Source organism: Lithobates pipiens, unplaced genomic scaffold (genome assembly GCF_037356315.1).
Source record: "Lithobates pipiens isolate NorthernLeopardFrog02 unplaced genomic scaffold, aLitPip1_a1.2 Scaffold_10, whole genome shotgun sequence".
Taxonomy (NCBI): domain Eukaryota; kingdom Metazoa; phylum Chordata; class Amphibia; order Anura; family Ranidae; genus Lithobates; species Lithobates pipiens.
In genome coordinates this window covers 36,595,860-36,613,240 of record NW_027507686.1, presented here as the reverse complement: position 1 = coordinate 36,613,240, position 17,381 = coordinate 36,595,860, and positions in this window count along the sequence as shown.

The following is a 17,381-nucleotide window of genomic DNA, read 5'->3' as shown; positions in this document are numbered from 1 at the left end:
GGTCAGCAAGAGTTAAAAAATTGCAAAGCGTGCGTGGTTAGTAGATGGGAGGGTGATGCCCCATCTTTGGTACTGGTGGGAGCAATAGCACCCAATCATTGGCGTCAATGGAAGAAATAGTGCTCTATCGTTCGTGTCAGTGGGAGGAATAATGGCCCACTACTGGTGTCAGTGGAAGGAGCCTTGTCCTTATTGATAATGGGACGAATAATCCCTCATATCAGTCGGAGGATTAGTGACCAAAAGGCTGGATAAAGTCAAGCAAAGGGCCACATCCGGTCTGCGAGCCACAGTTTGGAGAACACTGTTCTAGGACATCCTTTCTCAACCTTTTTAACATGGAGGAACCCTTCAAATACATTTCCAGTCTGAGAGAACCCTCTGCAAATAATTTCTATATTTTAAAGCTCACAGTACATTTGTTGGGTCATTACTGGGGCACATGCTCCTTACATTTGAAGTCATTGGGAAGAATATACCCTTACAGACAGCTTAAAAGATAATTGTTTTCAGTGGTAATTTATCCAAGAAGCAGAAATTGCTCACTGCTCAAGGAACCCCTTGTAACTTCTGGAGGAACCCTAAGGTTCCATGGAACTCTGGTTGAGAATGGCTGCCCTAGGATTTATCTAGTAGTAATTAGTTCTGTTTAAATAGACCTGTTCTGTAATGTCCAAGACATTTTGCAGCTTATCCAAGCCGTTTCTTCAGTTCTAATGAGTATCAGGAAGATAACTCCTCATTTAAAACCACACAGGTAACAGTCACATTAATCCAATCATTATGGAATGTGTCAATGCAGATGTTGATAGTCAGGGTCGCTGATAAGGGGGTACCATCATTTAACAGGGGGGCATTGCCAGCACCCATCATGCTCCATCAAACTTTCCTGCAGAGCAGTCTCTGTTCACGCTGCTCTCCTCAGCAGCCTAATTTCCTATCAGTCCAGTTTCCTAGATTGGTGGCATGGGATTGATCCCCCCATGCTCACTGCACACATGGACCCCCTTACACGAGGGCAGGATGGAGAAAAGGAGAGCCCAGTGTCTGGCTACAGAACAAGGAATACCCTTTCCGGGAGAGGCATGCATGGCAAGCCCTGTGCCTCTTCTGCAGACCAGCCACTGGGATCACTGCCACGACTCTGTGTTCTCGGCTGGGAAGATCTGGAGATAATTCTGTGTGTGGATGGAGGATGAAATTTTTACACCTCCCAATCTGTTCTTGAAAAATCAATATCTGACTTGATACATTCCATGGTAATTGAATCAAGGTCACTGAATTATGTGTGCAGATATAATGCTGGGATATGTTCCCAACACTTATTAGAACTAAAGAAGCCCCTTGGATAAGCACATCAACCACATTGCTACCTGGTGATGTGAATGCTTCTCATTGGTTTTGCAAAATGTCCATTAGTGGAGTACCTACAGGATCCAGAAGACTTTAAGCAGCTGCATCATGACATCACGATGTAAGGGCAGGAACAAAATCAGTAAGCAGGCTTGGACTACAGTGAGAAATTACTGATCTCCTCTACAGAGCATCACGTTTGCATGTAGGCAGATAGTGGTAAATGCTGCCCCAACCAGGAAGTTGAGTCAATTGTGCTACCTGGGTTTTTCGTGGTGGGTTTTCATGGACCCGACCCCAGCCCTGTGTGCTATTAAAGGGACCCTGAGGGCACAAGGGAATTTGTGTTGCTTGTGGTAACCCCCTGTAAGACAGTGACCCTATTCAAAGTGCCTAGTGTAGCCCAGAAGAACCCCAGGCCTCTTGTGTGACCCTTGCTTGGCACCCCACAAGGAGGGAAACATGGAGGACATGAAGACCACCACACACCACCTACTAATCCCCCCCTGAATGAATGGGAAGGATTAAGTGGGGCTTTGATTATCCTTGGGCATGAACTTTAGGAATAAATGAGCAATCCGTTGAAACACTTGTTTCAGGTTTAATATCTGGACAATGGTTTTCCTTTTTTTAAATGTTTTAATCATTAATCAGCTTGCTGTTTGTCAGCAATTTAGGGGTTAATATAGAAACAAGCAAACATCTGGGGCTTTGAAATGAGTGTGATTTTCTTGCACAGTATTGTCATGTTAATTGCACCTCTTTGCATGAAAGCTTCTAACCGTCAGCGACCATTGTTCAAAAAAATAAAAAACTCAAGACCAGAAAAAAAATCCTTCCTATTCATGCAGTGGTTAATTGTATGCATTTTCCTTGCAGGTGAATCACAGCAAGCGAGAGAGAAGAACATTGTGCAACATAAAAATGTGTCTGTCAGGAATCAAGACTGGACTCAACTTCATCAGCACTCCGCCATCGTTAGGTTTGTTGGCCATTCACAGTCTCGCCGTGTGAGTTGGCTCTCATTGGAAAAACATCATTATTTTAATGGGCACTATGAACGAGGGGAACAACAAAATGTACAGTCCTATTATCCAGTTTGATTTGTACTCAAGGGATGGTTCAGTAAAGCAAAAAAATAAATGTGCAAAGTCCTATTATCTGCAGCATCTGATAGGTAATCATTTTTTATTGACCCAACTAAATGATAACCTATGCTTGATGAATTAATGAAAGGAAACATCTGATTGGCTGTTAGACCAGGGGCATTTTATGAAATTAGTGGGCCTGTGTGTGGCATCATGAGATGGGCCCTAGACAAAGAGGAAAAGAAAATGTGGTGCACATAGCATACGGCGGTGAAAAGTGGGAATGCAGTAGTATGGAATAGGGAATGTACAGTGCAGTATACAAAATGAGGGGGCAAAGATTTCAATTGTGACACCCCCCCCCCAATTAAGGAGTTCAGGGGTGAGCTATATACAGAATGCAGAGTTCAGGGGTGCACTGTGTACAGAATTCAGGAGTGTGCTGTGTACAGAGTGCAGAGTTCAGGGGTGCACTGTGTACAGGGTGCAGAGTTCAAGAGTGCACTGTGTATAGAGTGCAGAGTTCAGGGGTGCACTATGTATAGAGTGCAGGGTTCAGGAGTGCACTGTATACAGAGTGCAGAGTTCAGAGGTGCACAGAGTGCAGAGTTTAGGAGTGCAAAGTATACAGAGTGCAAAGTTCAGGGGTCTGCTATTTACAGAGTGCAGAGTTCAGAAGAGTGCTGTGCACAGAGTGCAGAGTTCAGGGGTGTGCTATGTACAGAGTGCAGTGTTCAATAGGGCACTGTGTACAGAGTACAGAGTTCAGGAGTGTGCTATGTATAGAGTGCAGAGTTCAGGAGTGCACTGTATACAGAGTGCAGTGTTTAGGGGTCTGCTATGTACAGAGTGCAGAGTTCAGGGTCTGCTATGTACAGAGTGCACAGTTTTCACAAGTGCACTGTGCACTGTGTACAGAGTTCAGAGTTCAGGAGTGTGCTATGTACAGAGTGCAGATCCACCTCAGGCAAGCATCAGGCTGTAATTGGATTTAGTGGGTTTGTAAAGATATTGTTCAGTGATGTTGTATGAGATTTATTAACAGGGATACGTAAACCAGGACACTGAATGTCATTGCATACATAGCAGAAACAGGAGGATTAAGAAATAAGTTAAGTATGTCACCAAACTCAAGGGGAGGAGGTGGCACTGCATGAGTGTATTTTATACCAGCCCAGAGTTCAGCTTTAAAGTAGATGTCATGTCATGGTCATGTCCATATTTGATCAATGACATCACCCATTAGTGAAGGTGATCATGTCGTCACTGATGGCTCCCGTGCACATGCGCCAGAGTGACGTCACCGCAGCGAGCAGCGATACCTGGAAGTCACTCCAGGAGATATGGTGGCGACGGAAGAGGTGAGCGAGGGTCACTTCGGGGGCTTCGATCTGAGGGAAGTAATTCATAATGAGCTAGTATGCTATGCATACTAGCTCATTATGCCTTTGTCCTGCAGGGTTTTTTTTTTTTTGTTAGAAAGGGTTTACTTCCTCTTTAATATGCCGGGCACAATAACCTACCCCTTTTAGTCACACTATGCCTGCTAATTCTTTAATCCTTCAAACATCTCTTTCTTGGTGGACAAAACAGTTCAAGGTTGGCTCAGCAAAGTAACAAGATGATCTCAATTAGATTGAAATCCCAAATGGATATCATGTGTTGCTAAAGTACTGTGTAGCATAAACAATTAACATTATTTCTTTGCACAAAATACTTTTTTCACCTATTTTATCCTTTTTTGGCATCTCAAGGCTGCTGAGCTCTTTCAGCTTCTTCCTGTCTACAAAAACTCACTCTTTATCGGCTTCCTGATAGCGCCAACAGTGGTTTATGCCCATTCAATGTCATTTGTAGTCTCAACCAGGGGCACCTGTGACAGGGTTAAAATACATTAGGGGTCCCAAACTCAATTTAATTGTGGGCTGCATCAGCATTATAGTTGCGCTCAAGGGGCCAGTATATCTGTAAGACTAGATGTCCAGACCATTCCACCCCCCTTACATCAGATATCTAAAGACAGTACGGAGCAGACGAAGCTTCGGAAAATCTCCGAAGCTGAACGGCGCCTGCGCCGTGAGTGGAGGTGGTAGCCCTGCCATCCAAGCGGACATAGGGTTGTGAATATTAGAGGGCCCCTCGCGGGCGAGCTTAGCTCGCCACGCTTCGGGCTTGGCCTCGCTGCGCTCGGCTCTTTTTTATTCCTACTCTGTGTCCACTTGGATAGTGGGGATAGAACCTGGACTCACGGCGCAGGCGCCGTTCATCCTCGGCAATTTTCGGAATCTGTGTTGCTGTGTACTGCGCATGCGCAGTACGCAGCGGACACTATCGGATGGAGGACGTTATATGACAAGACACCGGAGTCTGTTGAATGCTGTTGAATGTGGAAGGCAGACATGAGGGGGTGCTGCGGCTGCACAAAGAGGTGCAAGATCTGTAGGAGGAGTTCTTTCCTCCTCTCTGCTGCTGACTGCTGAGACAGGGGGCAGAGATAGACGAACCTCTGTGCGGCTGCAGAGAGAAGTGCAGGATATGGCAGAGGAGTTATGTTGTATATATATAATGGTGCGCTCTGGTCAACTCCCTAATGTACAATCTGCAACAGAGAAAAAGGCTACTAATCCTAGGATTATTATGGGGAATTTCGTTGAATACCTTACTGTGCAACAAATGCAATATTATATTAAAAAAAAAACAATATAAAAAGAATATATATAAAGTGCAAACACATTTACGTACACTAACAAAAAGTGCAAAGATTCCTAAATGTTCATGTGCAAATAAGCAATGACAGATCTCACTAATATTCACTAAAAAAAGTGCTGATTGCTGTTCCACCTAACACCTGAACAGCAAAAAAACTTGCAGTCTCAGAAATAGCTTCAGGGAAGGGGAATTGTGCAAAATCACAATGGAGCCATATATAAACGGCTGCAAGAATTAATCTGAGCTGTGCAATTATCACAAATAATGTGCAAAATAAGCAATATTTAAACATACAGAGAAGGGGAAAAAAGTGCTATTGTGCTTACTGGCATTCAGCTTGTTTCCTTAATAACCCCAAATTTAACAGGTGTCAAGAGCATATAAAAATTAAATAAGTATCAAAAGCATATAAAGAAATCCTATTTAAACATACTCCCAATCATGTGGTAAAAAATACCTATTCATATGCTGGGTACTAATATCACCTACTGTATATAGTACAGTCTCAGGTGCATAAAAGACATATAGTCCCAACACTATTATCATATGGTATATTTTCCGAACGCTTTGCACTAGAAGGGAGAGGAAAAAAACTTTCCTGGACATCAACACTCACGACCGAATTACTTCAAATCCGATCCGATTATAACATTTCCTGGACATCAACACTCACGACCGAATTACTCCAAATCCGATCCGATTATGACACTAAATAAAACAAAAACTTTCATTGTAATCTGCGTGGATGCAGTTCGTTGAACCTATAATCACTGCGCAATGAAAGTTTTTGTTTTATTTAGTGTCATAATCGGATCGGATTTGGAGTAATTCGGTCATGAGTGTTGATGTCTCCCTTCTAGTGCAAAGCGTTCGGAAAATATACCATCTGATGATAGTGTTGGGACTATATGTCTTTTTTGCACCTGAGACTGTACTATATAGGTGATATTAGTACCCAGCATATGAATATGTATTTGTTACCACATGATTGGGAGTATGTCTAAATAGGATTTTTTTATAAGCTTTTGATACTTGTTTAATTTTTATATGCTCTTGACACCTGTTAAATTTTGGGTTATTAAGGAAACAAGCTGAATGCCAGTAAGCACAATAGCACTTTTTTCCCCTTCTCTGTATGTTTAAATATTGCTTATTTTGCACATTATTTGTGATAATTGCACAGCTCAGATTAATTCTTGCAGCCGTTTATATATGGCACCATTGTAATTTTGCACAATTCCCCTTCCCTGAAGCTATTTCAGAAAGGCCCGGGAACGAGAAGGAGGGCAACGAGTGCTCGCGGTTTGCCTCGCACTCCTTCCGTTTAGGGGCGGCTATGGAAGCCGTTCGTTGCGGGTTGGATGAGGCTGCGGTCAGGAGAATAGGGCGGTGGGATTCGCTTCGGTTTCGGTCTTACGCTAGGCCCGAGCTGGTAGTGGAATAGGGGGTGGCCCGCTGCATTGGGATATGCGGTGGAGTTTTTGGGGATGTGTTTTTGGGTTCGTGTTTGTGCCTTTTCAGCATGCTGTTATATATGGTTTCTTCTATGTTTTTCAGATGGATTCCAGATGGGGCTCGTCTGGATATTGGGGCACTCTTATGTGTTCAGGGGGGCCAGGCGGGCAGACATGAGGCAGAATGGCAGACAGCTTGGGGTTCCTCGGGAGGAGGCATGTGTGAGGTGGATTGGGAGGCCGGGCAGGCTGTGGAGTAGGGTTTTACCGGAAGTGCTACATGTGGCGCGCCTGGACAGGCCGCCTGACGTGCTGGTACTACACGTGGGGGGCAACGACCTGGGAGGCCGGCCGGCCAGGGAGCTCATTCGGGATGTCAAGCTGGACTTTTTGCGTTTGAGCACCCTCTTCCCGGGAATGCTAATCGTCTGGTCTGACATTGTGGCCAGGACGTGTTGGCGGCTGGCACAGTCAGTAGATTGTCTAAATAAGACTAGAATTAAGGTGAACAAGTGGGTGGAGCAGTTTGTCCTCAGGAACGTGGGGTTTGGTGGTCCGCCACCGGGAGTTGGAACGGGATATGGGTCTTATCTCTTGAGAGATGGGGTGCATCTCTCGGACGTTGGGATGGATCTTTGGGCCCTTGGTTTACAGGAGGGGATACAGCGGGCTCTGAGAGTGTGGTGGGGCTCCCAAGGGTGAGGGGGTCTCCCTTGTTAGCTGGTGGCGGTGGTGGTGGCTTGTATGGTGGTAACGGACCGAGGAAATGGAAGTGTGGGGGGACCCATTAGGGACATGGGCTCCCTTGGTTACAGCTAACGCGGGTTAGCTGATTATGGGATGGTGGACACTGCGGGTAGGGAGTTGTCTCCGGGCTGATGCTATCACGGCCGGAGGCCTAGTACGGTAGCCTGCTGGCAGTGTAACAAAGTGAGACGGTGTTGGGAAAGTGCCATACAAGCCACCGGGTTCAGAAAAGTGATGAGGTTTCATAGTTATGTTGAGTTTTATTGAGGGTTAAAATGGTTAATTGTTATATGTTGATATATTTTATATATTTATAAATAAAAGGCTGCTGTAGCCGGTTATACCCCATGAAAAGGTGTGGTCTCATTTGTATAGATAAGAAACGGGATGCAGGTTGGGGGGTGTAACGATGGGCTGCAGTTGGTAAAACGAGGATGTGCATCTTATGTACACTGGTCAAGAAAGGCCCGGGAACGAGAAGGAGGGCAACGAGTGTTAGTGTAGGGACGGCATGACAGTGTGAGAAGGGCACAGAAAAGGGTTAAGGAAGTCAATTTGTGAGAGGGGGGTGGTTAGAGAAGAAGGGGAGGGGAGCCTTTAAATATTACAGGCAGGAAGAGGAGGAGTATCATTTATCTCAGCATGAGGAAGAAAAGAGTTTCCCGCCCACCCTCCCTTGGTTTAGTGGTTGAGGAGGGAACTAATAGACTCTTGTTTTGCAGGTGGTGGAAGTTTCGTCATGGCAGCTATTTTGATGGCGGTGGTGGTGGCTTGTATGGTGGTAACGGACCCAGGAAATGGAAGTGTGGGGGGACCCATTAGGGACATGGGCTCCCTTGGTTACAGCTAACGCGGGTTAGCTGATTATGGGATGGTGGACACTGCGGGTAGGGAGTTGTCTCCGTGCTGATGCTATCACGGCCGGAGGCCTAGTACGGTAGCCTGCCCGCAGTGTAACAAAGTGAGACGGTGTTGGGAAAGTGCCATACAAGCCACCGGGTTCAGAAAACTGATGAGGTTTCAGAGTTATGTTGAGTTTTATTGAGGGTTAAAATGGTTAATCGTTATATGTTGATATATTTTATATATTTATAAATAAAAGGCTGCTGTAGCCGGTTATACCCCATGAAAAGGTGTGGTCTCATTTGTATAGATAAGAAACGGGATGCAGGTTGGGGGGGTGTAACGATGGGCTGCAGTGGGTAAAACGAGGATGTGCATCTTATGTACACTGGTCATGGGACTGCGAGTTTTTTTAGCTGTTCAGGTGTTAGGTGGAATAGCGATCACCACAATAGCACTTTTTTACTGAATATTAGTGAGATCTGTCATTGCTTATTTGCACATGAACATTTAGGAATCTTTGCACTTTTTGTTAGTATACGTAAATTTGTTTGCACTTTATATATATTCTTTTTATATTGTTGTTGTTTTTACATAATATTGCATTTGTTGCACAGTAAGGTGTTCAACGAAATTCCCCATAATAATCCTAGGATTAGTAGCCTTTTTCTCTGTTGCAGATTGTACATTAGGGAGTTGACCAGAGTGCACCATTATATATATAACATTCATTTCTTGGTGACAGAACACTGACATAGTTGCAGCTTAGTCATTTGGGTATTCCCTTTATATGTATGGTAATTTCGCTTATTTATTAATATCAGCGCTAAGGTTCCCTGTATTAATAGAGGAGTTATGTTATCGTCTTTGCTGCCGATTGTTGAGACAAGGGGGGTGCCACAGCTGCAGGAGAGATGCGGAGACCACAAGAAATGGCCTGGTAGGCCAGAGCACATGGAAATCAGTTGTCGTACGACAACAGGAAGTGCCTGAACAAGAACCTTCATGACAGGCTCTCCAGACATCCTTTTAACGAAAGCCACAGAATTGAAATGACATTATCATGTTAAATTGTTAATGAAATTGTAGTGATTGGGTTTAAATCTACCTAAACTGCACATTGCTTTCTTATTTTAATTTTCAGCATATCACAATACTCACATAATGTATATTTTGACATAACAGATGGAGTCTAAATAATGGAGAGTCGTTAATTGCCTAGAGCAGCATGATCACTGCCTATAGACCTCTGTACCACTGTGAGATCTGTACAGCGCATTGCCTTTAGATGGTCATAATGCGCATACAAAGAATAGACACAACTTCAGAATGACTACAAGTGTTATACAAAAAGTACAGACAGGTTAGCTATAAAACCCAGCGGAAAGAGGCCTGACAGATGCTGCCTGTTGTATGACTAAATAATACAGTTAAGACTTCCAGTAAATATTAATACAAAAGGCAAATCGCACACACTGTGCCATATAACATTCAAAGAAAAGTGAGACGCAAATATTAAACTTGTCATTTCTGTACGGTAAAAAACAAAAATCTAAAAAATAAAAGAGCATTAAAAGTGCATTTGACTGACTAAGTAAGTTTAAGTGGTTTAGAAATTCTGAAAGGAAATTTAACTTTCAATAAAGGTTATTTTTATTTTTGTGTAGATGCTAGATGTTACCTTCAAATACAAAGTATCTCTCTGGGTCCCCAACAGAAGATCCCCATACCATAGGTCTGAGCTCTTCTGGCCTTGCTGAATTCTACCAAGCCTTGCAAGAGAATCAGTCCAAGGCAGATTCCGGAGGTATGAGGAAGATTCCCGATGGATTCCTGATGGATGTGGCTGGTGGGTATGGAAACTGTGGTGAATAGGTGAAACTGGCACTCAACTGAAGGGATCCCACAACGACATGCCTCTCAACTGTTCCTCATTTGAAGGACCTGTCCCTCCTTTAAAGTAGCACTCCTTCTGTCCCTCTTTCAACCTATTTTGTCCCTCTTTTTGGTACCGTATGATGTATAGACTTCTATATATAAAAAAAAAAAAAAGTACTATTTAACTGCCAAAGGTGTTATCCTGTGCTAAACTTTCAACCAATCTTAAGTTATTTAATTTGGTATTTTGTAAATCCATTATAAAGCTGGCTTTATGTCTATGCACTGTGGTTATACCAGGGGCGGACTGACAACTCATGGGGCCCCCAGGCAATAGGAGATTATGGGGGTCCCCAGGCAATCAGAGATTATGGGGCCACACAGTAGACACAAACACACACACAGTATACAATCACACAGTATACACAGACATGTTTCTATTGGCTGAGAAGGTACTGGAGAGGTGGGGCAGCTATGATCTCTGGATTTTTAGACCAAAAGGATGTTGGTAAAGGATATTTCAGAGACAGATGTAAAAAAAAAAAACACTAATTTTTACATACTGTCCCTGGTTTTACTGAGGCTGGAAACCCTGATGGGGCCCCCTAGTGGCATGGGGCCCTCGGGCAATGCCCGATTGGCCCAATGGTCAGTCCGCCCCTGGGTTATACAAGGTAAAATGCTCATTGGGTTAAGACATGGTCTGATGCCACTCATATACAATAGCACCCAATGCACAAGTGCAATGTCTATATGCCATGTGTTATAAAGTGTCCATTAAAAAAAAAACTTGCAGAAATTGGCTTTATTGCTGTGTGTTGGCACTCAGTCACCTATAAATAGACTACTTTACTGCAATGCATGTGAACACATGCAATACCACTTGTAAACACATGTTCGGTAACATCAAAAGGGCCTTAAGGATATGTAGTGGTGAAAAAAAAAAAATCACTTGTAGGTTAACTAATAATTTTTTACATATTACTTCTTGATGATCGATGTAACTGGGGGAGCAGAAGGAGTGTGTCCTTTATCTACATACTTTGTGGTGGAGCGTGTCCATTTTTTCCATCTTTCCTCATAGGAGACAGTATATAATGGCCTAGTGTTTAAGGAACTGTGAGACTGAGCATGATCTATCCTGATGGCAACAAGATAAAAAAAAAGTATCCGTTTTGAGTGGTCAACCCTTTGAAGAACTATGAGACATTGTATAAGCTACCCTAGGTGCCGGTTCACACTACAGCAACTTGGGATCCAACTTATCAGACCTCAAGTCGCCCCAATTCGCTAAAAATAAGAAATTCCATTAAAGTAAATGAGAGCTGTCTTAATGTACACTACTGAAGTCGCTCTGACTTCAGAAAAGGTTCCTGTACTACTTCAAGGCGACTTCTAGCTGACTGTTACCCATAGATTTCAATAGAAGTTGCCTCCAAGTCGGATCCTTATCTTAAGTGATGTGATTTGGATCCGACATTACAGGAACATTACCCAGGAATTCCCTGAAGTTCCTTCGAAGTTGCCTTCAAGTTGCCTCTAACTTTCCCCAGTAGATGACTTTGCGGTCGAAACGCATAGGGTAAGCACATTTCTGCTCCCCACATTGCTTTTTTGCTTATATCACGTGATTTTTAATGCATTTTCAGTTGTTTTGTGCTTTTTATACATATTTTGTATAATAAACCTTTATTGGTTGAACTACATGAGAAGCGCCTTTTTGTGCTTTTCTTTTTTATGATGAGCCTCTGTGGAGTCATTTCAGACTAAAAAGTTTGAGCCCCAAGTGGCTGATCCACCACTTCAGTGCGCATTGTGGATTGGGATGACAGAGGATTGGGACGGAATACCCCCGAAGGTGAAACATCATCTGGCTGGAGGTTCGTTTGCTTTGGCTACCGTAGCCATTCTGAGCTTTTTTGTTTCACTTATACTAACTTTTGTATATATGTGTACTATAGCGCTGCACTTTGTATTTACCCCACCTTGCCTTGAAGTTGCCTCGAAGTTGCCTCGAAGTTGCCTGGCAAAGTCGTGCCGACTTTCAGGTCACTGTTGTCAGAAACCATGAATCAGACTGAGACAGAAGTACAATTAAATCACACTTGTTTATTAATAAAAATAAAAAGGTAAATAGAAAAAGCGTAGTCAAGCATAGCCAGAGTCCAGTAACCAGATCGGGTAGTCAGCCAGGCCAGAAGTCAGGGATCCAAGTAGAGCAACAGGAAGCAGGATAAGGAGCCAGAAGGGATGTCAGCAAGCCAGTCTTTAAACAAACCGCAGGAGATGGTTTCTAGTGATGTGACCAAGGCGAAGGCAGAGGTGAAGTGAGCTGGAAGGCTTTAAATAGGCAGGTCAGATGAGCATCATCAGGAACAGCTGGTAACTGTGGAGAGAGAAGAGAGCTGGCAATTAGCTGACAGCTGAGCAGCCAGCCCAGAGAAGGAAGGGCTAAGCCAGCCCTGACAACTGTAGTGTGAACCAGCACTGATGGCGCCAATCAAAAGAAATATATAATTTTTCAGTGGTCTACCCTTTGAAGGACTCTGAGACATTGTACTGTATGTGCTATACTGATGGCACCAAGCTTCCAAGCAGGGTTCGATAGGTGATCTGTTTTCCGCACTCTAGATGGCTGCTAGCGCTAGATTGCAGGTAAATAGTGGTTATCTGTGGAGGCAGGATGTAGAGTCTATGGCTAATGATCAATGGACCCAGGCACTGGAAGATGTTGCTCAGGTCTCGCTGTCCCCCTCGCAAAGATTGACCCAATTATTTATCCTTCATTGCGTGCACCACTGTATATGCCACAAGTGTCAGAAGTGGCATAGCTGGGGGTAGGCTTTATCTTCTAATTTTCCCAGATGTACTAATGTCACAGGTACTCCTATTCATATGCTGTGGCGATGCCCCAAACTTCACCGTTATTGGTCATCCATTTTCAAAATATTTAACAGTATTTGCTCTACGCGGATACATTTAGAAACAAAGTTATCTATCTTGGCTATTATTCTGGAGGACACACTTCCTGTACTTCCTGATGACTGTCCATCCCCTCCCTGTGCTCTGCCTCTCTTGTGCTCCCTGGAGCACCAAGGTATAGAATGGGCGAAAGTAGCAAGCTTAGGGTGTCAGCAGCCCACCGAGAGGCTAATTCAGCTGCCTACCAGACATGTGGGCAGATTACGACATTATTGTCAGGATCCCTACAGAGCCTTGACCGCATCTTTGACGTCAGCCGACAGCAGACTTTAGCCCACTGCTGGCAGAACCTGGGTCATGGGAGTGCATTCCAGTGACCCACAAGAGAATTATGGCCAAAAGAGCTTTCCCATCTACGCAATGGGACACGTATGGCAAAAACAAATGTGACAGAGGTTATAACCATCCCTTACTTTATCCAAAATGAAAAAAAAAGTTCTACTTTAATGCATTCTTACTAAGAAATACAGCGGTTTCTCCACAACCACCAATGAGACGTTACACTTCACTCTTTTCATGTTTGCCCCTCTACATACCATCTTTCCAAGTAAACATTGTATTAAATTATATCAAAGGAAGCTAATCTATAAAATTGCACAGAAAGTGGCAAAAGTAAAATCAGCAGTACTGATATGTAACAAATTATAAGCAAAAGTTGAAAACAATTTTATTTTTATTAAACGGCAATAGTTTATGATGTGCTGTGCACAAGCAATCTAATTGCAACTCAACTAAGGTTTACATCTACTTTAAACTCTACACTGCCTGGTTATCGTTTGAAATGCCCATAATAGTCACATCTTTGCCAGATATTATAGTATGAATGACTGTATTACAGGGATTGGCAATAATCAGCTGTAGCCGTGGTTTACGAACCAAATATTTATAGAACCTGGCTGACCCAGACACCTAAACCACTTCCAATTTCATTAAATCTGAAGCCTTTAGGCTGTCTGCAAAATGTTCCTATTAACACAAAACAAATTAAACTAATCTCCAAAACAGACATCCCTGAAACACACAGAGATAGACAAAAAAGTGTCCCCTTCCCTTCTCCGCAAACCTCTCTTACAAGCCGGAATACAGTATTTGCTTTAAAATCTCAGTGCACATAGAAAAACAATAAAGTCTTTTGTATGCTGGGGAACTCCGTAGTGATTGACAGGCCAAAGGCTGAGTGTACACTATATGTGCAATCCAGAAAATTGGAACCTGCTGGCTTGCCAAAGCGTATTAATCGTAAACAGAGTTGTCTGGCGTTTGGCAACGTCTAATGCCTTTTATACAATGCCGGTAGCTGAAAACTACATCCTTCCCTTTGCATAGACTAGCATGTGTCTCTTCTTTTTTTTTTTTACTTTTTTGCGGTTTGTTAATAATTCTTTGCATACTGACCATTAGGTTACCGTTATAGCAACATTGTTACATTTGGTTCTTTTAATTATTATTATTATACAGGATTTATATAGTGCCAACAGTTTACGCAGCACTTTACAATATGTAAGGCAGACAATACAGTTATAATACAATAAAATACAGTAGTATTAACAGGGCCCTGCTCAGAAGAGCTTACAATCTAATAGGGTGGGGCAGGTGATACAAAAGGTTGTAACTGTGGGGAATGAGCTGATGGAAGTGGTAAAGGATTAGTTGGAGACATGCTAGGCTTCCCTGAAGAGATGAGTTTTCTGGGATTGCCTGAAGGTAGCAAGAATAGAGGATAACCGGACCAGTGGAGGTAGCGAGTTCCAGAGAATAGGAGAGTCTCTGGAGAAATCCTGGAGAGGAGCATGGGAGGGGGAGATGAGAGAGCTTGAGAGTTGGAGGTCTTGAGAAGAGCGGAGAGGATGGTTTGGGTGATATTTGGAGACAAGATTGGTGATGTAGCTCAGGGCAGAATTGTGAATGGATTTGTATGTTGTGGTTAGTATTTTGAATTTAATTTGCTGGGCAATTGGGAGCCAGTGTAGGGATTTATCACCTTGCACATCTGTTAAATTAGGACTCGGACTGTGTTTGTCCAGCTGCTGCGTCCCCTTACAGGGGTGGATGGACATGATGATGAAGATTCCTCATATTTGGATGATCATTGTATAAACTTTATCAATACAACAAACCCATGAATGCCTACCTTCTGTGCACTCCCTAAAACGCATAAAAACATTTCATCTCCGCCGGGGAGACCGATAGTTTCAGGAATTGGCTCCCTAACAGAAAATGCCAGCAAATTCTTGATGCCCCATGTCCTTAGCCTACCTTCATACATCTGTGACACAACAGATCTGCTCAAGCACATTGATGGGGTCCAGATCCCTCCGGCTATTATCTTGTGGCTACTGACACTGAGGTATTGTACTCTAGCATTCCCCACAAGCTGGGTGTCTGAATGGCTGGTACCTTCTTGATGGAGCAAGACCAGAATACACTTGGCCTCTAGACATTTTCATTTTGAAATTATTGAAATTCATTTTGACTAAAAACTACTTTATCTATATGGATCAAATGTATCTGCAAACACAGGGTGTGGCTATGGGCACATCATGGGCACATCCTGTGCACCCTCCTATGCCAACCTCTTCTTAAGGGGATGGGAGAGAACAGTGTTTGTACTGTAAATGAATCACTCCAACTCTTCTTAAACCAGGTCCTTTGCTGGCACAGATTCATTGATGACCTGTTCCTAATCTGGACAGGATCAGAAACATTTCTGATTGAATTTATTGAGTTACTGAATAGAAATGATTTTAACTTTCACTTTACCCTCAGTTATGATCCCAGCAGTGTTCCATCCCTTGATTTGAGAGTTATTAAAGGTCCGAATGGTCAGATTCAAATAGATATATATCATAAGCCCACAGCCGGGAACACTCTGCTCCACGCCTCCAGAGCACATCCTCGCCCTCTGGTTCGCAGTATACCCTACGCCCAATACCTTAGGTTGCGTCGTAACTGCACAGAGGACGAGGAGTTCTATATCAAGGCCCCTGCCTCACGTTAATGACTGGTAGTAAGAGATTATACCCGAATCAATCTCAGCAAAGCTTATAACGAAACCCTAGCATGGACCAGATCCTCGCTCTTATATGGCCTTCCCCGCATTAAACAACCGGAAACAGTTAGCGTCATTACAATATTATCTGCTCATCATAATAAACTACAAACTCTATTATCTGAACACTGCCATTTACTAATTGATCATTGTGCTCTCAAGAAATATGTCAGACCCATTCCGGAGCTGGTATTTTCTAGGGCAACCTCATTAGGAGATAAAATTGTGAGTAGCCATTATCTGGAAGGACCACCCTGCCCTAGAAATCCTTGTGGTATATTCCGCTGTGGTCAATGTACACGATGTCCTTGGATACAAGAGGGCACAAAATTTATACTCCTAAACAGAGAATTATTTATACCCTCTTTCCAATTATCTGCACATGTAACACCTTCTACATGGGCAAGACCAACAGAGAACTCCTACAGAGAAAAGGAGACCATTTATACTATTCCTCTAACGGGAAACGCACAACAGTAGGCCGTCACATAGACTTGCACCACAGATTTATGCCTGAAGTGGCTAAATTTGTGGTGCTAGAGGTAATCCCTAAAGATCAGCGGGAAGGCGACAGGGATCGCTCAATCCTTCAAAGAGAAACTATATGGATTGAGCAACTTAATGCCAATATACACCCTGGCTTAAATGAAGCACATACAGTATCTTACAAAAGTGAGTACACCCCCCCTTTTTCATAAATATGTTATTATATCTTTTCATGTGACAACACTGAAGAAATTACACTTTGCTACAATATAAAGTAGTGAGTGTACAGCTTGTACATGTCAGGGCTGGCTTAGCCCTTCCTCCTCTGGGCTGGCCACTCAGCTGTCGGCTAATTGCCAGCTCTCTTCTCTTTACACAGTTACCAGATGTTCCCGATGATGCTCGTCTGACCTGCCTATTTAAAGCCTTCCTGCTCACTTTTTCATTTGCCTTCGCATTGGTCACATCATAGGCAACCATCTCCTGCTGTTTGTTTCAAGACTGGCTTGCTGACATCCCTCCTGGCTTCTATCCTGCTTGCAGTTGCTCTCCTTGGATCCCTGACGTCTGGACTGGCTGATTACTCGATCTGGTTTATGAACTTTGGACTGGCTGACTACCCGATCTGGCTACTGGACTCTGGCTATGCTTGACTATGCTTTTTTCTATTTACCTTTTTATTTTTATTAATAAGCAAGTGTGATTTGATTGTACTTCTGTCTCTGTTGTACTGTCAGGAACCATGAAACAGACAGTGTAAATTTGCTGCCCCCTCAAAATACCTCAACACCT